General features: G+C 47.4%; 1 protein-coding gene across 1 annotated transcript in view; it reads left to right on the top strand.

Annotated features, from left to right (window-relative positions):
• Nucleotides 1-16,603, top strand: part of HDLBP (high density lipoprotein binding protein) — a 39,098-nt gene that overhangs the window by 1,301 nt on the left and 21,194 nt on the right. The window lies entirely within an intron of this gene.

The following is a 16,603-nucleotide window of genomic DNA, read 5'->3' as shown; positions in this document are numbered from 1 at the left end:
TATCAAATGTTTTCTGTTCAATATGGCAAGTGAAGAAGCTGCCCTGTAATTTAGTCTCCATTTTGCCTGCTGTTTCTGTTCCAACAACTATCTTCAGTTAGAAGACAGCAGATAGTAATGTGGTTTGTGGGTTTGGGGTCTTTTTCCCCCCAAACCTGACTTGGAAGTGGTGTTTCATGTATTGTTTCATAGGGGTTGGATATCCCTCTCTGTGGTAAAGGAACATATATATCAGAGATGAAGCAGGAAAGGAAGCAGTAACCTAATGTGTAGCTGTGAGTCCACTAAAGCTCTGTGTCTCCAACTCTTTGCCTGTTTAGATTTAAGCTGTTAAAAAAAGCAGTCTTTATTATTTGTACATGGATTTTCATAAAGCATGGCCCAAATCATAGGCAGAGCCATCCACACACACCACCTTTTCTGTAAAGGTCCACAGTATAGTTTTACAGGGATCAGAATGACAGGCACAGGAAAAGCTCTTGCTAGATGTGAAAGTAACAATAACTGGCGGTATGTAACTGCAGGGTGGCAAGGCAGTGTAACCAGCCAGCCTGAGCTTTGCCACTGCTGCAACATACAGTTAGTCCAGATCATTCTCAAAGGACAGTTTTCCAAGTAGCTTCTAAGAAACAGTTGAAGATTGCTCCATGTTTGGTCTATATAGATCATTCTGGTGTGTCCACAGCTGGTAGTGTGATACACACTCCTGTCTCCTCCTTTGTTGTGAGTTAAGCTGAATTTTTTGTTGGCTTTTCTCTACACTCCGCCAGTTTTGCCTGATCTGGTGAAAAATTGACATTGGTTCTTATGTTTTTAAAGGTTATTATGTTCCCTGGTTTTTCACTGGTCTCACTTACCTAGATTGGCATGACGGGGGAGGAGGTTTCCCCTTGAACTGGAATTGGCTCCTAATGTTGTTGTTGTTTGTTGCATGGCATGATGGTAAGAAGAATAACTTGGTTTTGGTAGATTAGGTACTTAGTCAAGTAGCTGGTCTTTTCTCATTTGATGTTAAACTGCCTTGGAAGACAGGTCTGTTAGAAGAGAGCTTTGTAACCTTGGGTTGTTCATAGCTGTAATCTGAGTGGGAGCCATCCCAGACAAGGCAAACTATGCAGTTTGCACCTTTTTGAAGAAAACTGGGACGTTTTACTGGTTACAGTATTTTGGGTGCTACTGCCTTTTCCAAAGCATAGTACTCTCTTTCCATATAGAAGCTTGTTAAGCTGGTACAAATGCATTTAGGATTGTGCTGCTGTGAAACTCTGGGTAATTCATCCGATCCGATGGTCAGAGTAGTCAGCAGTGGCACTGGGACCAGTCCAGAACATTCAAACTGAATGCAGGTGTGTGGTTGGAATCATAGGATCATTTAGGATGGGAAAAGACCTCCAACATCATCAAGTCCAACCATTAACCCAGCACTGCTGCATTCACCACTAACCCATTCCCCAGGTGCCGCATCCATACATCTCTTCCATACATACTTCCAGTGATGGTTGCTGATGGCTAGCCTGTGCTGCTTCCCAGTATCCAATCCCCTTAAGAATGAGTGGTTCATTTACCATAACTGGGAGAGGTTTGACAATTTGAATTGTGGGTTTCTGTAGAGTATTAGATTTATGTGAAAATGTTTCTCTTTGAAAAAAACATCGCACAACAGTGGTTCAACTTTGTTTTGTGTTCAAGAATTCTACAGAAGGAAATCCTCAGGCCTGTACTGTACCAGAGCTTATAAAATAAACCTCGGAGTGAAATAGCAAGACTGGCAAGTGTTCCCATGGGAACACTAATGGGAATGTTGTTACATTGAATGTTGTTACAGTCTTGACAAAGATAGATGGAGTAGTTGTGGCTTCCCCTCCCCTGGAAATGTTTAAGGCCGGATTGGTTGGGACTTGGAGCAACCTGGCCTAGTGGAAGATTTCCCTGCTCGTGACAGGGGTTGGAATTGGATGGTTACAGTCCCTTCCAACCCAAACCAGTCTGTGATTCTGGGTTTGTATGCACCACTGAAGAAGTTGCAACAGAGTTTTTAAAGCAGACTGAAAAGCCACGTTCATCCAGGAGGTAACAAGTCTAACTTGTCCAGGAGCACATTATTGAGAGGCCCAGAGCCTGGTAGAACTTCTGCAATATGTGTCTGCACAATAATTAAGTAGGTGTTATTGTATTAAAATATGAAAACAGATAAAGAAGAGATAGGAAAATAAAACTCAGCTGCAGGATTAGGCCTCTGTTCCTTTTCCTAATTACCCTACCTTTGAAAGCAGAATGCTGTTGAGTACCCTGTTGGGCTTTGCTCATGGTTTTTTATTTTACTATTTTTTTTTCTTGACCTTTGGTCTAGAAGCTCTTCCTGTAGAGTCTGCACTTCCAGGAAGCTGTGGTGTTGATTGTGGCCTGTGAGACTTCATTTGGAGTGGAAGGGACGGCCCTGGTCAGTAGGGCTTCTTGGGAAAAGGATTACAGAGGACTCAGGACACCTGGAGCTAGTCTCTGGCCTCCAGGTGTTTGTGCTAGACTGGTCATTAAGTCAAGAATCTAGTATTGTTTCAAGAATGTAGTGCTTGTTTCAAGAGCTCTTTCCATTTTAGAAATTCCTGAGTTTCAAAGAGTAATTTTGGGTTACTAGCTTATCCTGAATGTGAAATTACACTTGAGAGGTTTATGTTTATATTCAGTTTTAAAAGAAAGATTTTTAGGACATAAACAGTTTATTAAAATCTTGTGATTTGCACTCCCATCTTAAATGGAAAAGTCCTGAATGCCTAATGACCCTAGTGATCTTTTCACTCATCCTCCTTCTGTGAACTCATGTTGCCCCTTAGCTCTGATGGTGTGACTTCAGTGGAAGGAAATCAGAAAGTCAGGTTGGAAAAAGATGAATAAATGGGGAGGAAAAGTTCCAGCCAAAGCAAGGGGGAAAACTAAGTTGCTTGCGGATTTGTGTTTATGGTTTTAATTGCAACAAGGAGAAGTAGTCAGGCTGTGATTAGTGTTCTGAGTTTATTTTGTTTGATTAAAAATATATGTTAAAACTGAAATAGGTAATTTTTTCCCTTATTTAGTTGATCTTTGGTGTTTCTACCTACCCAAGCTCTGATATTTTCCCTGCAGTCTCGCACAAGTATAGGAATCACTGCTGGCAGCTGCTATGTAATCCAGATACTTTTCTTTGATCCTGCTGGTAGACCTCACTTGTCTCTCACGACTGCTTCTATGTTGTTGAGTCTTGCATCTGGTAGATCTTTAAAGCCTCAAAGATATCTACTAATATTTTGCAAATTATTGCTAGATACATTAGCATGTAAGTAATTTAAGTACTCCTGTGGGTGCAGAGGGCTGACCTTGGCCACAGCTGCCTGGCCCGTGGGAGCTGCCTGTGTTGCTGAGGCAGCGAGGGAAGCATGTCACTCTTTTGTGAGGAGCAGGGCTTGGAGCAAGGAGCTATGTCCAGCTAGAGGCACAAAAGAGGCACTGCTTGCAAAGCAGTGGGCAGGAAAAAACAGGGAGAAACCTGAGAGAAAAGATGGACCACAAAAGGCTTGTCTAGAGGAAGTCATAATGAGTTTAACTTCAGTGGAAAAACAGCACTAGAAGAAGGGAAGGGTTTGGTTCAGTAGCTGCAAGACACAAAGAAATGATGACTCACAGGAAAAGTTGTGCTTTTGAGAGGATTGAATAGCACAGTCATATATATGCAACATCCCTTAAATGATGGTATTTAATTTAATTGCAAAATAAAATGGATTTACTTGTTGACGCAAAATGGAAGTAGGCAGATTCTCTTACACTCCACAGCATAGTGTCTGGAAACGTTTTCCAGCAATAGTTTTGCTGTCTTTACTGAAGATTTTTCAGTGATGAGAAAGAACCACTTGGGAGAAGCTTGAGGATGAAACAGATTTATTTAGCATTAATGGAAGAAAAGAATCACACCCACCCTTCCCCCCTCCCCCCAAAGTAAAACCCCAACAACAAAATAAACTCAAACATGAAAACAAGGAAACAAGGCAAAACCAAGAAACAATTCTATAACCAACTTGCTTATAAATGTATGTCAGTGTGATTCTGCTAGTAGTATCCACACATATAACTTGTGCATATGCCACACCTTTCACCTGCATGAGAAATACCTGTGAATGAGAGTTTCTGGGAGTGCTCATATCATGGCAATTGAAACTTGTGTGCTGGAGCTATGAATTCAGCAACATCCCAGCAACTAACTGGATTTCAAGGAGGAAGAGAAGTTGGAACCCTGTTGTGTTTTGATAATTACAATCCTGCTTGGAGGAAGCAGGACCCAACCTTCTCCCTGTTACTGAATTTATAGTTGTTTCTTGAGATCTCTGTCAAAGCCCATAAAATGCTGTCTGACGCCAGGTCACAGGCCAGGTACATACATCTGGTTTTAAAGGAAGGTTACTGGTATCATAACTCACAGTAAACACCATGAGGACAGTATAGCTGACTTTTACAAAGCTAACCTCTGGCATATATTTCATCGGGGATTGGATAACTGGAATAATCTTCTTACATCATTCAAGTGTCAGGCTTGGTTTAGGGTATTGGCACACAGCATGGACATCACTCTCCTGTCCCTTTTCCCCACCCCGTTAGTTTTGGTTCAAAGGTATTTCAAAGGTTTTGCAGTGAGTTGTTGAAAAATTTGCAAAGGTTTTTTTTTCAGAGGAGCACTGAGTGCTCCTTGATGGCCAGTGCTTGATTCAGGTGGTACTGCCTAAAGTAGCATCACTTTCTAGTTCTCTTCTGCTTTTCTCTAGTCTTGTGCTTTTGTCTATCCCTGCATTTCTGGCACTGGGAATTAAACTGGATATTTCACAAAATAAACTGGATAGTTGCCAAAGATGAGTGACAAACAAAGCCTAGGGCAGGCTGTGTGGCCCAAACAGAGACCTCGGGTGTGGGATGGGTACACGGGTTGAGTTAGGAAAGAGGAAGAGAGTAAGGGGTGGGGTTGAGATTTCCCCACTGGCAGGGACAAAGACAAAGCCAGGGAAAGCCACAGTGGGGCAGGAAGCCAGGAGTGACTGAAGTGGACTTATTACTGCTTGCCCCAGAAGCTATGGGGCATTTTTGTGTCTCCAGTGGGCACTGGAGATGGTGTGGACTGCCTGACTTCTCCTGCTCTTCCCAAAGAGGAGAGCAAGGTTCTGCTGTTTGTAAACCAGGCCCCAGTTGTTTCCATTGCTCAAGATAAAGTAAGTTTGCTATTATCTTTGTGTGAGTGATAAAGCTGAATGTAAACCTGTGCTGGAGCAATTGAAAGGAAAGCCGAAAAGATCAACTCCCAGAGCAGGCAGGGTGAGAGTGGGGATGGGAATATATTATGGTTGACCTGTTAGTGCATATGCCTTTGTTTTCAAAGTGAATACTTCAGCAGTTGGTGCAGCCTGCTGGGATTTGGGTGTTTGGTCTTATAAGGACCCTTGGAATGTCTGGAGAATAGCAAGTTGTAGATATATGACTATGGCTTAAAAGTAAAGCTGGTTATATAGCACTGAGGAAGCTTAAAAGTCAAGTTTTACACCTGCTCTTATAAGTAGTTTCATGACATTAAAATCCTGAGTTGATGGCTCTGTTGCTTGCAGCATCGTTGTGGATAAAATGAGAGCAAGCAGTGAGTGTTTACAGAAAGTTAGAAGTTGTTGCAAATTTGGGAAATGTTAACCCCTCTATTTTATTTGAAAACTCGTCTTGCTCAGGACACCATTCTGTTAATCCAAAAGACAATAACAAAGTGGGTGGAGGACTGGGTAGCATGAGGTATCAAAACAAAAAAATTGTACCCAAAATGGTTCATGTCCTGTCCCAGTTTTGCCCAAAGATGAGCAGGGTAGAACTGGGAATGATTCAGTTATGAAAAGGGGTTTTAAGCGTAAAATAATATTATTTGTAACAATTAGGGGGAATAGTTTTACTCTGAGTTCTCACTATCTCTCTTTCTCTCCTTTCATAGCAGGCTTAGAGTGGCCTTGCAAATTTGGAAGGGAAGACTGTCTGGTTTTTTCACTGTCAGTTTAGATCACCGTGATGTAATTCTGTCTAACACATGAAGAGCCTTTTGCTTGGCCTAGTAGAGATTAGGAATTAGTGCTTGTCTGTGGATATGCTGAGCCCCTGTTGCATGTGCTATGAATAGGACAAAGGGAAGGCAGTGCTTAAATAGTGAGGGTCCAAGCACTGCTTTTCCAAAGTGGCAGTTGGAATCAGATATTTACTTTAATGCCTTTTCAGAGGAATTGTTGCCAAACTGAAGGTGGGGTTTTTCAATTTTAAATAGTTCCATCCTGCTCCAAGAAAAGCACTAGCCTCCCTACAAGTTTCGGGCTTGTGTTCTTTAAGTCTTTTGTTTGTCACAGTAACACTAACTTTTCTGGTTCTAATTTCAAGCAGCTTATTGCAATGGAAAGGTACAAGTAAAGAAAAACAAAATTTGCAGAATTAGAGTCTTGTGAAGCCATGTGATTTGGGAAACTGGAATTTGGAGCAAAACATACCAGAGCACATAGGAAGTTTATAAAAATGGAGGTCTGGCATTCTCTTGAATCTTTGTTATCCAATAAACATTAAGAACTGAGGAATATTTAAAATATTTCAAGGAGCCTTGAACAACTTTCTTTCTTTTTCTGTATAATACATCAAATCAAAGTAGCTAAGCAACATTTAAAAGAACTGTAACCCAAACAAAACATACAAAACCAAATGTCTGTTTACATTTTTGCTTAAGTTGCAATTTTTCTCCTCCTCCCCTGAAAAGTGGTATTGGGGAGGTCTCATTTAGTTTGCCACTTTCCGTCCTTTTGAGCACTTAAATTCTGCCCTGCAAAACATCAGCCTAAGAGTACCTGGAGGAGGGTCTTGGCAAGTCTGGTGACAAGGTTTGGGCTAAGGGACACAGCAGCTGACTTTACATTTAACAAGTATAAGACAGTTGATGTGGGAAAAGGTAAGTTTAGGGCTTGCAAATCCCTTGCCTTTTCAAGCTAGGTGATTTATAGTGCATGAGAGCTTCTGGCAGCATTTCTAAAAAAAAAAAAATTAAAAAAATTGCCACGTGTTCATTTTATATTGCAGTGGCCAATGGAGAGAGAACAGGAGACACTGAAAGGTAAACAAAAGAACTTCAACCCAGTAGCCAAAGGAGAGCCAAGTGAAACTTTCCTTTTCAAGAACAGAAAGAAAATAGTGCATGCTTTGTTCTGCAGTATCTCCAAAATCCTCATTTCTTGGGTAACTGGGATATTAGCAGGCTTTGGGAAATGCCTCTCAGCTCGCTGATCGTGGAAGATTTTTGTTCTTCTGCAGTGTAGAATGGCAAGCAGTGCTGCAGCACAGCTCTGAAAAGCACCTGGGAGTGATAAGGACACAGTGTGGTGGTAATTTAAACTAAAAAGCAAGTTCAGATCAGCGTAAAGAGCCGACATTGAAATTAGAGGTTCTAACTGCAAGTAAGAAAGCTTTTTTCACTGTGAGGATAGTCAGGTATGGGAAACTTTGTGCAGCTCTGAAAGTTTTCAAGACCTGAGTGAGGAAAAGGTGTGAATGCCCTGGTCTGACCTTGCTTTGAGCAGGTCCCAGAGACTCAGACTTCCATATGTTGCCAGATATTCTGAATTTCTGTGATTTCTCTGCTGTTCTCACTTTCCAGGCAATATATTTGGAATCATTGTTCTCTGAATCACTTTTTCCATTCTTCAGTCAAAACAGTGTTTTGCTTTACTGTGAAACTGGAAGGTACTGTACTTCACTTTATCCATGATGTTTATTCCTCGTGAAAATGTTTATTGGCTCCCCAAGGCCAGGAACATGAAATTTGCTTCTACTCCTTAAAAATTCTACTCCTTTGCAACTTCTTGAAACCCAAGTTTATGTTAAATCAGATTTATCTCACAGTGCAAGTGGAAGGGCAGACTCTGACTGGTCCTCTGTGGCTTCCTTTTACTTTGCTTTTGAATTGATTTTATTAAACTGTCCATTGATTTTTTTCTTCCTCATCTCTGAAAAGGCACTTTTTTTGTCATAGCACCTGACATCCAAGGATCACAGCATTCTGAACAACCTGAAATGAAATAATGAGTCCACAGAGAAAATCAAGATGCTGTGTGTGCACAGCCAGGGCAACCAAGAGAATTTTGCTGGCCAATTCAGCAAATCTAAGAGCAGAGCTTGAGTCTCTTGACTGTTTGTTTTTTTCATTAAATCTCCTTTTCTCACAGTGTAAAACCAGCAGCTTTTCCTCCCTCTGCAGTCAGAAGGCCTGAAGCTCCTTGTTCACACTAGAACTCTGTCCACACCAGTAAGTTGTTCCCATTCTTCATCCCTATTCTGCATGCCCATTGTTAATAGAGCACCCTGTGATAGACTAGGAAGGGCAGTGTATATATTCTTTGCTAACTGATGGTTGCATAATTTTACTGTCAGAGTGCCCAGGAAATAAGTCTTTTAAAGAACCGTATTGGCCTGAGAGCCCTGCTGAGGTTAGTAATTTTCCTTCAATATCTGGTCAAGTCTTCTGTTCCTGCAAGAGAATTGCCCTCAATAAACAATGGAGGTTACCAGGAGAAAGGGAAGTGGTGTTGCTCCCACCTGGGACCCTGTATTTTATACCTCCCAGATCCTGTGTGAGACAAACACACATAGTCACTCATCTTCTTTCCACCACCCTCCTTTCTTCACAATATCACCTAAGTGGTTGGAGCTGGGATTAATGTCTAGGCTTGGGTAGATTTTTCTCTTTCTATCTGTAGTTCTCTAATTGGGTATTTACAGTGGGCCTCTGAAGATGGTGGGGCTGCCTTAACGACAGCCAAGGGGCAGAATTTAGCCTACGGAATCATTTCTTCCCAGCACTGCTGTGAGTGGGGAAGATAGGTGTCTGATTTGCAGATCCCTGGAAGTTTCCTTCCTCTTGGCAAATAAGTAGTCTAGTCTCAAAGTCATGGAGACGTAAGCAATGTGGACTCATGTTCAGTCATTTCTTATGATGAAACTTTTTTTATTCTCTTCGCAGAAAGATCTATATAATTTGACCTTTCAATTTAATAGAGATTTTCTGCAGAAATGCAAATGTTCTATTGGAAGATCCCATGGTGAGCCACAGCAATAGCTGTAGAGCTGAGACACGTATCCTGCTTTGGCTGAGAACTTCAGTACTCTCTGGCATGCAAGTGCCCTGCATCCTGAATCCTCTTCTGCTTGGTTTTTCTAGTGTGATGCAAAGTATATCCTCAGCCCTTTTCTCTTCATGCCACTGGCAAGGGATGTGCTGAAATGGATGCTTTCAAGGGTAGTTCTTTTGTGGTGTTCTCTGACTTGAGTGTGTGGGATAAGCACCCAGGGCACAAAAGGGGTGCTTATTTGTACAGTTTTAGAAGTCTGGAGTTATATTTAACAGGAAATAAAATCACAGCACACACTCTTTGGAACATACTTGGGTTGCTTTCCAAATAAGGCTTTTGGTTTCTGGCAGGGAAAATAGGACTCTCTTCTAACAACAGAAAATACGAATAGGCTAGAAGAAACGCTTTGCAAAATCCCAGCTCAGCCGAGGGTAGATGTGCCAGGAAAGACCAACCTTTTTGCTCCAGTGGTTTAAGGTGCAAAGTTTCCTCTGCCTTCCCCAAGAGTCCTGGAGTGATTATGGAAAGCTTCTTAACTCCTCAACCTTGCTTTCACATGGGTGAACACGTTCCGAAAAAACAAGTCCCAGACCAATTCAGTGTTAGTTTTATCTCTGTCCTTGTTTGATATTTTTTCTGGTCCTGTTTCTGTGTCCTCCCTCAGACTGGTGATAGGCCATGGAAACTACTTTATCCTTTCTGCTACACTTCAGTGTTCTCTTTGGGGGGCTCCAGTTTTCTAACAAGTAATGAAATCAGGGTCTGTTGTAATGCTGCCAAAATATGGGTTGCTTGAGGAAGAGTAGTGTGTTAGTGTTTGTCAAGGGATTGGGTACCTTCTTCTGTCTCCATTCCCCTCGGCTACCAAAAATTCCTATACCTGGCTTGTAGAGGAGCCATTTTACACACATCTCCATGACAAGTGTATTTTTTATTTATTTTTTAATGTGAGATTACATTTGTGGGCAAGTAAGTAGGCAGAACAGGCCTGAAGCAATCCCTGCAGACCCCTCTCTGCCCATACTCCATAGCCTCATTGAAGAAAAGGAATAGAGCGGGACACAGAAGGTTAATGTGCTGGTGTGAGCAGCAGGTTGAAGTAAGCCTCCTGGCACCTTCTAAATGTGCTTTTGTCCATGCATAGGACGTTTCTGTACTAACTGAATGTGGGAGGAAAGGTGAGCTCTTCCCCCCATACAGATCCCTCTTTCCCTGTGGAAGATCTTGCTCTAAGGGGAACAGCCTGTGACAGGTTTCATTCAGCAGAAATCATTATTTGAGGGTGGCACACAGTGAGGTGCTCTAGGCCTTCCAGTAACTTCTGGAACTGGCAGGATTCCCTCCCAGCATTTGCAGCTGCAAATAAAGGAAGAGCAACAGGCAGAGAAAGATTACCTCTTAAGCAGACCTGCAGAGGAAGCTATGATAGAAGCCAGAAATCCATAATGACCTGGCACTCCCAGTGGCTGCAGCAGCGCTATATAGAGAGAGCAGGAGAGGGCCATGCAGTTATCCCATAGGTACAAGGTGGCATGTCCCCACAGAGGGCCCCTGCTGGAGATAATGAGGTGGAGTTGAGGGAGAATGATGTTGGTGTCTTAGTAAGCTGCTCTAGGCTGGAGGTTGTGATGCTTCTCTGGCCCCCTGGCACAGGGGATCATAGTTTTGCTCATGTCAGAGTTAATTGGAAGTTAGAGTGTTGCAAGGCCTGCTTTGCGCTGGAGAGATAAACACGAGGGAGCAAAAGCACCAGAAAAGCATGCAGCACCTCAAGCAAGGTTCAGAGTCCTAGGCTCTGACTCCCATATTACAACACCCTGCACTCCAGCTGCTGCCCAAAGTCTGGAGGTGCTGCGGCTTGCCCAGGTCCCTGGAGCTTTGCTTTTGCATGGGCGACCTCTGTCTTGGTGGGCATCAGCCTGCTTGTGTGCCTTACAGATGCTTGTGGCATCCACAGCCCAGGCCGTTTGTCAGAGCAGCCCGAGGCAGCTCCTGGAGCATATATGACGTGGCAGCAGTGGCCACTGCCTTTCTGTGGAGAACTCCATGCTTGGAACAGGATCCCTGCATCTTCACAGAGATAATAGGCTTTCTGAGGAGAGGCTGGGGTGCAGGAAATAGATCACTGAGGTGCCTGGGCATGGTGTCAATTCTTAACGATTCTTCTCTGTTTAGCAGACTTCCTGATTTCACCCACAGGTGTATCTTTTATTTATAGTTTTAAATTGTTTGTGTCAAAAAATTCAAGTGCTTTGATGATGTCCTCCTAGCCATAAGAGGAGAAATGGAGAAGTCTACTCTTGTTCGTTAATAATAAGTAATAATTTTACTAAAGGCTAAATACCATCCATGTTTCCGTAAATACAGTGCATGAAATCTCTAAAAATTACTGCATGTAATCAAAAGCAGTTATCCCTAAGACCTCAAATTTTTGTGGTCAGAGCTCCACAGAGCAGCTTCTTTTCGTTTTGTTGGCTAGGGTCTGGGAGTGCTCTCTCCCAAGGTGAGAATGAGAAAACCACTCACTAAGTGTAAGTTATGAATTATGAGAAAGATTAATGCTGTGTAGGAAAATGAACTAATGCAAAAATCAGTTCAAATTCGATGTCTTTTTACAGTGATGGGACTGAGTTTTTTTCCTTGGGTCCCTGAGAGTGCAGAGCTAATAATTAAAAACAGCTATATTGCACAAAGTAATAAACATCCTCTATGCAGGAAAGGAGGATATTGTGCTTGCTGGCTTGCCTTTCCCCTCTTTCACTCGTCCCCATCTCTAAATTAAAGATTGGAATAAGTGGAGGGGCTTTTTTTCTCTTTTTTTACCTTTTTTTTTTTTTTTTTTTTACTTTCCTGGGGGAGAGGGGGTGTGTTGTGGTTTGGGGTTTTTTTTGTTTGTTTGTTTGTTTCGTTTGTTTTTCCTTTATTTTCCCTGCTCTTGCTCTTATCTTCTGCCTGCCTGCAGCCTCACTTCAGGTAGCTGCTGCTCCGACACAATCTGTGCAGTAGGAGGAGGATCAAGGGGCCACTTGGGGCCAGGGCCTCACTGTCCCTCTCCCCTCTCGGGACCGGGCAGGAGCCTCAGGTGTTCGTTCTCTCCGGTGCCAGCCGTGGTTTTCAGGCTGATCAGAGCCCTCATGAACTACCGCTCGCTAACCCTGCGTGAAACCGGGCTTGGCCAAAGTGGGTAATCGTGACCTCTAGGGCCGTCGCGGGGCTGGCTAAGGACCCGCGGGCGGTTCGGTGCTACAGCAGCCCCAGGCCTCTACCGCTGGGCTGCGGGCGGGAGGCGGGGGTGAATCCGCAGGGAAGGTGGAAAGGGCCTGCACCGCGGCTATCAGCCGGGGAGAAGGCGGCGGCGAGGTCCCGAGGCGCGCAGAGCGGGCCGTCGCCACCCGCGACTCGCTTCCCTCGCCGTTCGCCCCGCGGGCCGGGCCGGACGGCGGGAGTGGGGCCGCCAGCAGAGCCGCAGGCTCCCGGGCCGCTCGGCCGCGGCGGGGCGTCCCCGGCGGCGCAGGGCACGCGTGGCGGGCCGGCCCCGCCGGGAAGGGGCATGTCCCGCTGACGTGCGGGCCGGGGATTGGCAGCGGCCCGGCCTATATAGGCGGCGGGGCGGGCGCCGCGCCGCTCTCCCAGGAGCGCTCCGTTTCTCCAGAAGGGCGGGCGAGCGGGCACCGGCCGGAGTGAGTCACGGGGGACGGGGGGCGGCCCCTCCGCCGCGGCGCCGACGTGGAGGCTGGTGGGGCAGGGGGGGCGGCCCAGCCCGAGGCAGCCTCGCATCCTCCCCGAGGCACTGACGTGTCGGTGCCGCCGGGAAACTCCGCGCTAACTTTCCGCCGGCCGGGCCGGACAGGGCAAAGTCCGGCGAGGGAGGGCATCTGGCGGCGGGAGGTGGGAGAAAGTCTGGCCCCGCGGCGCGGCCTCGGACGGTGGTGGCATGGCTGTGCCGGCCGGCAGCAGCTGCCGCGTATCGCCGGCCTCTGGGGCCGGGCCGATGGGGAGGCCGGGCCCCGCGGCTGCGTGGGGAGGGGGTGGCCCGGCCGGGCCGAGGCGCGGCGTGGCCCCCGTCGTCGGTGGGAGAGGATTAGCGGCGCAGGCCGAGGCGGCTTCACGCCGTTCCCGGCGGTCGTAGGGTTTGATTCCGATATGAGCGAAAGCGGCCCGCGACGAGCGCTCGTCCAGTGTTGGGCAGCCCGCGGTGTGCCGGCGGGGGGCAGCCTGCCCCGGGCCGCGGGGACGAGCGCTCCGCTCTTGCCGTGGCTATAGAAGGGCGAGAGCCGCGGCCCCGCTCCCTGGCCACCGGCGGCGGAGGGAGGTGCCACCGCCGGGCCCGGAGCTGGCTGTGCCCGCCGCGCTACCGCCGCCGGGAGCGTTCCGGCGGCCGAGGAACCGCACTCGAGTCTGTCACTGGGCCCCGCGGGACCGCCTGTCCCCCGCTCGCCTGATGCGGCCGCCCCCGGCCTGCTACCCGCAGGGCCGCGGCGAGTTGGGGCTGCAGCTGCCCCGCGGTACCGGCCGCTCCCTGGCCCCGTTCCCACACGGTCGCGGTGGGCTGGGCGCGCCCCCGCCGCCCCCTCCCGCTCGACCCCGCGGGGGGCGCGGTGACAGCGGGGCCCGCCGGGCCCTTTAAGGCCGCCGCCCCGCCCCGCCGCCCCGCCCCCGGTACCGCCAGTGCTGAGGTGGCGCTGGCGGCGCCGCCCGCCCGGCCCGGCCCGCGGGGCCTGGCGGCTCCCCCGCCCCTCGGCCGGCACCGCGGGGCCAAGCGGAGGGTCGGCCCGGTGCCGCTGCCCCGAGAGTCACGGTGGCAGTGCGGGCCTGCGTAAGCTCCGGGCGCAGACAGCCCCGCGCGAGAGGCTCCCCCAGGCCGATGTCCTTCTCGAAGCGCGGCCGGAGAAGCCCTCTCTCAGCCCCGGTGAGAGGCACTACCCGGGCCTGCCCCGCCGGGCTGTCCAGCAGGACGCGGCCTGGTGCACGTCCTCGGTGGCGGGGCCGCCACAGGGCTCCTCCTGTCCGGGACCAGACGTGGCAGCAGGGCCAGCGCTAGTGGAAGAGTAAACATGGGGGATGGGTCAGGGCTAGCCGCGGCCAGGGCTGCGGTCGTGTTGCACTCTATGATGCACTAAGTCGAGAACCGCTGCTAAGGGAGACTGCATCCTGCCACACGGCAGCTGTCTGTCAGCGTGATTCACCCAAAACTATGGGGCATGGGCCTCTAATCTCTGAGGGAGCCCGTCGGGTTTCAGAAAGCAAATATTTTCATCTGTGTGCACTCATCAACCAAGAGATTGCCCTGTCCTGCGTGAACGTTTGACAGAGGACAGTGCCTGCCACAACCAGCCTAGTCCTGTTGCTGCGGTTCTCACTGTGTGGGATTAACGAAGTGATCGCGTTTTTATTAAATATACTTTCAAATAACACGTAACTGACATTTCTGTCCACAAGAACTGGTTGTATTGGCAGTGGAGCTCATGACTTTGCCTTTGTTTCTCTTCGCACAAATGCTTCCCGTGTGATTAGGCCTGGCCCTGGCTGGAGGTTATTTTAAGGATTATTTCATTCTCTTTATTTAAGTGTGCTCTAGACTTCTGTAACTTCTTTTGGTGCACAAGGCCAGCACTACAGGCAGTGTATCAACCAGGCAGTTTGAAACCTGTTGACCCAGTCAGCTGCATGCTAGCATGACGTAGCTGTAACCTTAGTTTCAAAACCTAAGTGGGAAGCCAAGGAGGTGTAAGATCCAAATGCGGTGCTTGAACTGCTGGTTTTGACATTACATTTAAAATACTGTTCTAATGATTGCCTCAGATTTTGGCCAGAGATGAATCCCTGAGGCCTACAATATACCAGATGCTTGGGGTTGCTGGAGCTGAGAAGTATTTGTTCTTAGCTTCTTGTATGGGTGACGAAGCAGAAATTCATATGGATAAATGCTGCCCTTTGATTTCTCATTGAATGTCTGGCTGTTCTCTGAGGTGGAGGCTGCAAGGAGGATCTCTGTAGCTGGTGTGCACACAGTGAAACCAGCAGCTGTGCCTTGAGGTCGTGGCTTTCAGGTGCGCGCTATATTGGGTGTTGTTCAATGATTTCTTGTCCTTACACTCCTCCTCTGAAGGAGCAAAGCACATGCAAGATCAGCCAGGTGGTGCTTTCTGGAGAAATGAGAGTTGTAAGCAAGGCTCCAGCGAGAGCCAGAGCTTGGCAGCTTGTTTGTGATGTCTAGGATGCTTCTCCCTCCTACCCTTGTTATTTGGAGCTTGCCATAAGGTGGTGGCACCCTCATTAGTGACCCAACAGGGTGGAGGAGCTGCCACGGAGTCTGCAGCCCTTACCAAGATAGTCTGAAACAGGTGCCATGGCATTAACTTGCTTTCCTTGGATTTGCAGCAGCTTGAGCTGTGCAGGCATGTGCCGTGGACACGTAACCACGTGTTACACTGTGGCGTTACCCTGGACAGCAAGGAGATTTCTCCAAGATCAGGTTACTAGCCACTCTTTCTGTATACCAGCAAATGCCTTGCAGAGATCTGCATTGCTGCAGCAGCTGTACTTCAGCAGCATGACTGGCTGTCCTGGTACCTGCTGCCTCATTCCAGGATTAATTGCAACATTAGCTCTGTTGCTCTGAGAGCACAGTTTGTGCTGCCTTCTGCCTGTAAAAGGCATGTTGAAGTAGGGGAAAACAATGGCCTTGGCTGAGGTGCAGATCAAGCCTGTATGACCATATTGCATCACTGCTGTCCCTGTTCTTCCCTCCTTTCCTTCAACCACCATTGGCTTCCCTTACTGCATTACAGCTCTAGCATCATGTGAGACACCCCATCAGAAGCACTGCATTTTTAGGAGTGACACTGGTTTTGGGAGCCTTTTTTAGCACATTGGAAGATCAGAGATGGCAGGTCTCACTTTCCTGAAAAGCAACCAAGTTTGCTGGTCAGAGATGGTCCAGGCAGCGCTGAAGGGTGTGTGTGGGAGAGGGGTCTCCTGTCCCATGAGCAGCCAGAGGCATTGGATTTTAGGACAGTGCAAGTTCTGCAGAAGCACATGAAACAGCTCTAGAGGACTCTGGGTGTGGATGGCTGTCATACGACTGGAAGAGTGTGCACTGTGCTGGCTTTTACATTTTCACTTGTATTCTGAAACACTTTTTCAGTAAATCTTCAGATCCAGATTCAGGAGGTACAAAGCCCTTCCCAGCAGTGCATTTTTCTTCCTGGTTCTGTCTTGTGTACATGTTTGAAATAGTCCATGAAAGCCAGTGTAAATTTTCTTCTTCCAGTTTTAAGATTTAGGCCTGGAGACAGAATTTAGTGCATGATCTTATTGCAATAAAAACTGCAGTGCTGGACTGCCCAGCAGCTGTGTGTGGAGAGCCCTGAGTGTTTGCCTCAGTTTGTGAGGATGTCTGTGTTGATTCACCCAAACTCCACTGAACTACATTCCTAACTTGTGACTGATGGCAA

This window comes from Lichenostomus cassidix, chromosome 9, assembly GCF_008360975.1.
Source record: "Lichenostomus cassidix isolate B80296 chromosome 9, HeHo_3.0, whole genome shotgun sequence".
Taxonomy (NCBI): Eukaryota; Metazoa; Chordata; class Aves; order Passeriformes; family Meliphagidae; genus Lichenostomus; species Lichenostomus cassidix.
Note: the sequence above shows the minus strand (reverse complement) of the source record. Positions and strands in the feature narration are given on the sequence as shown.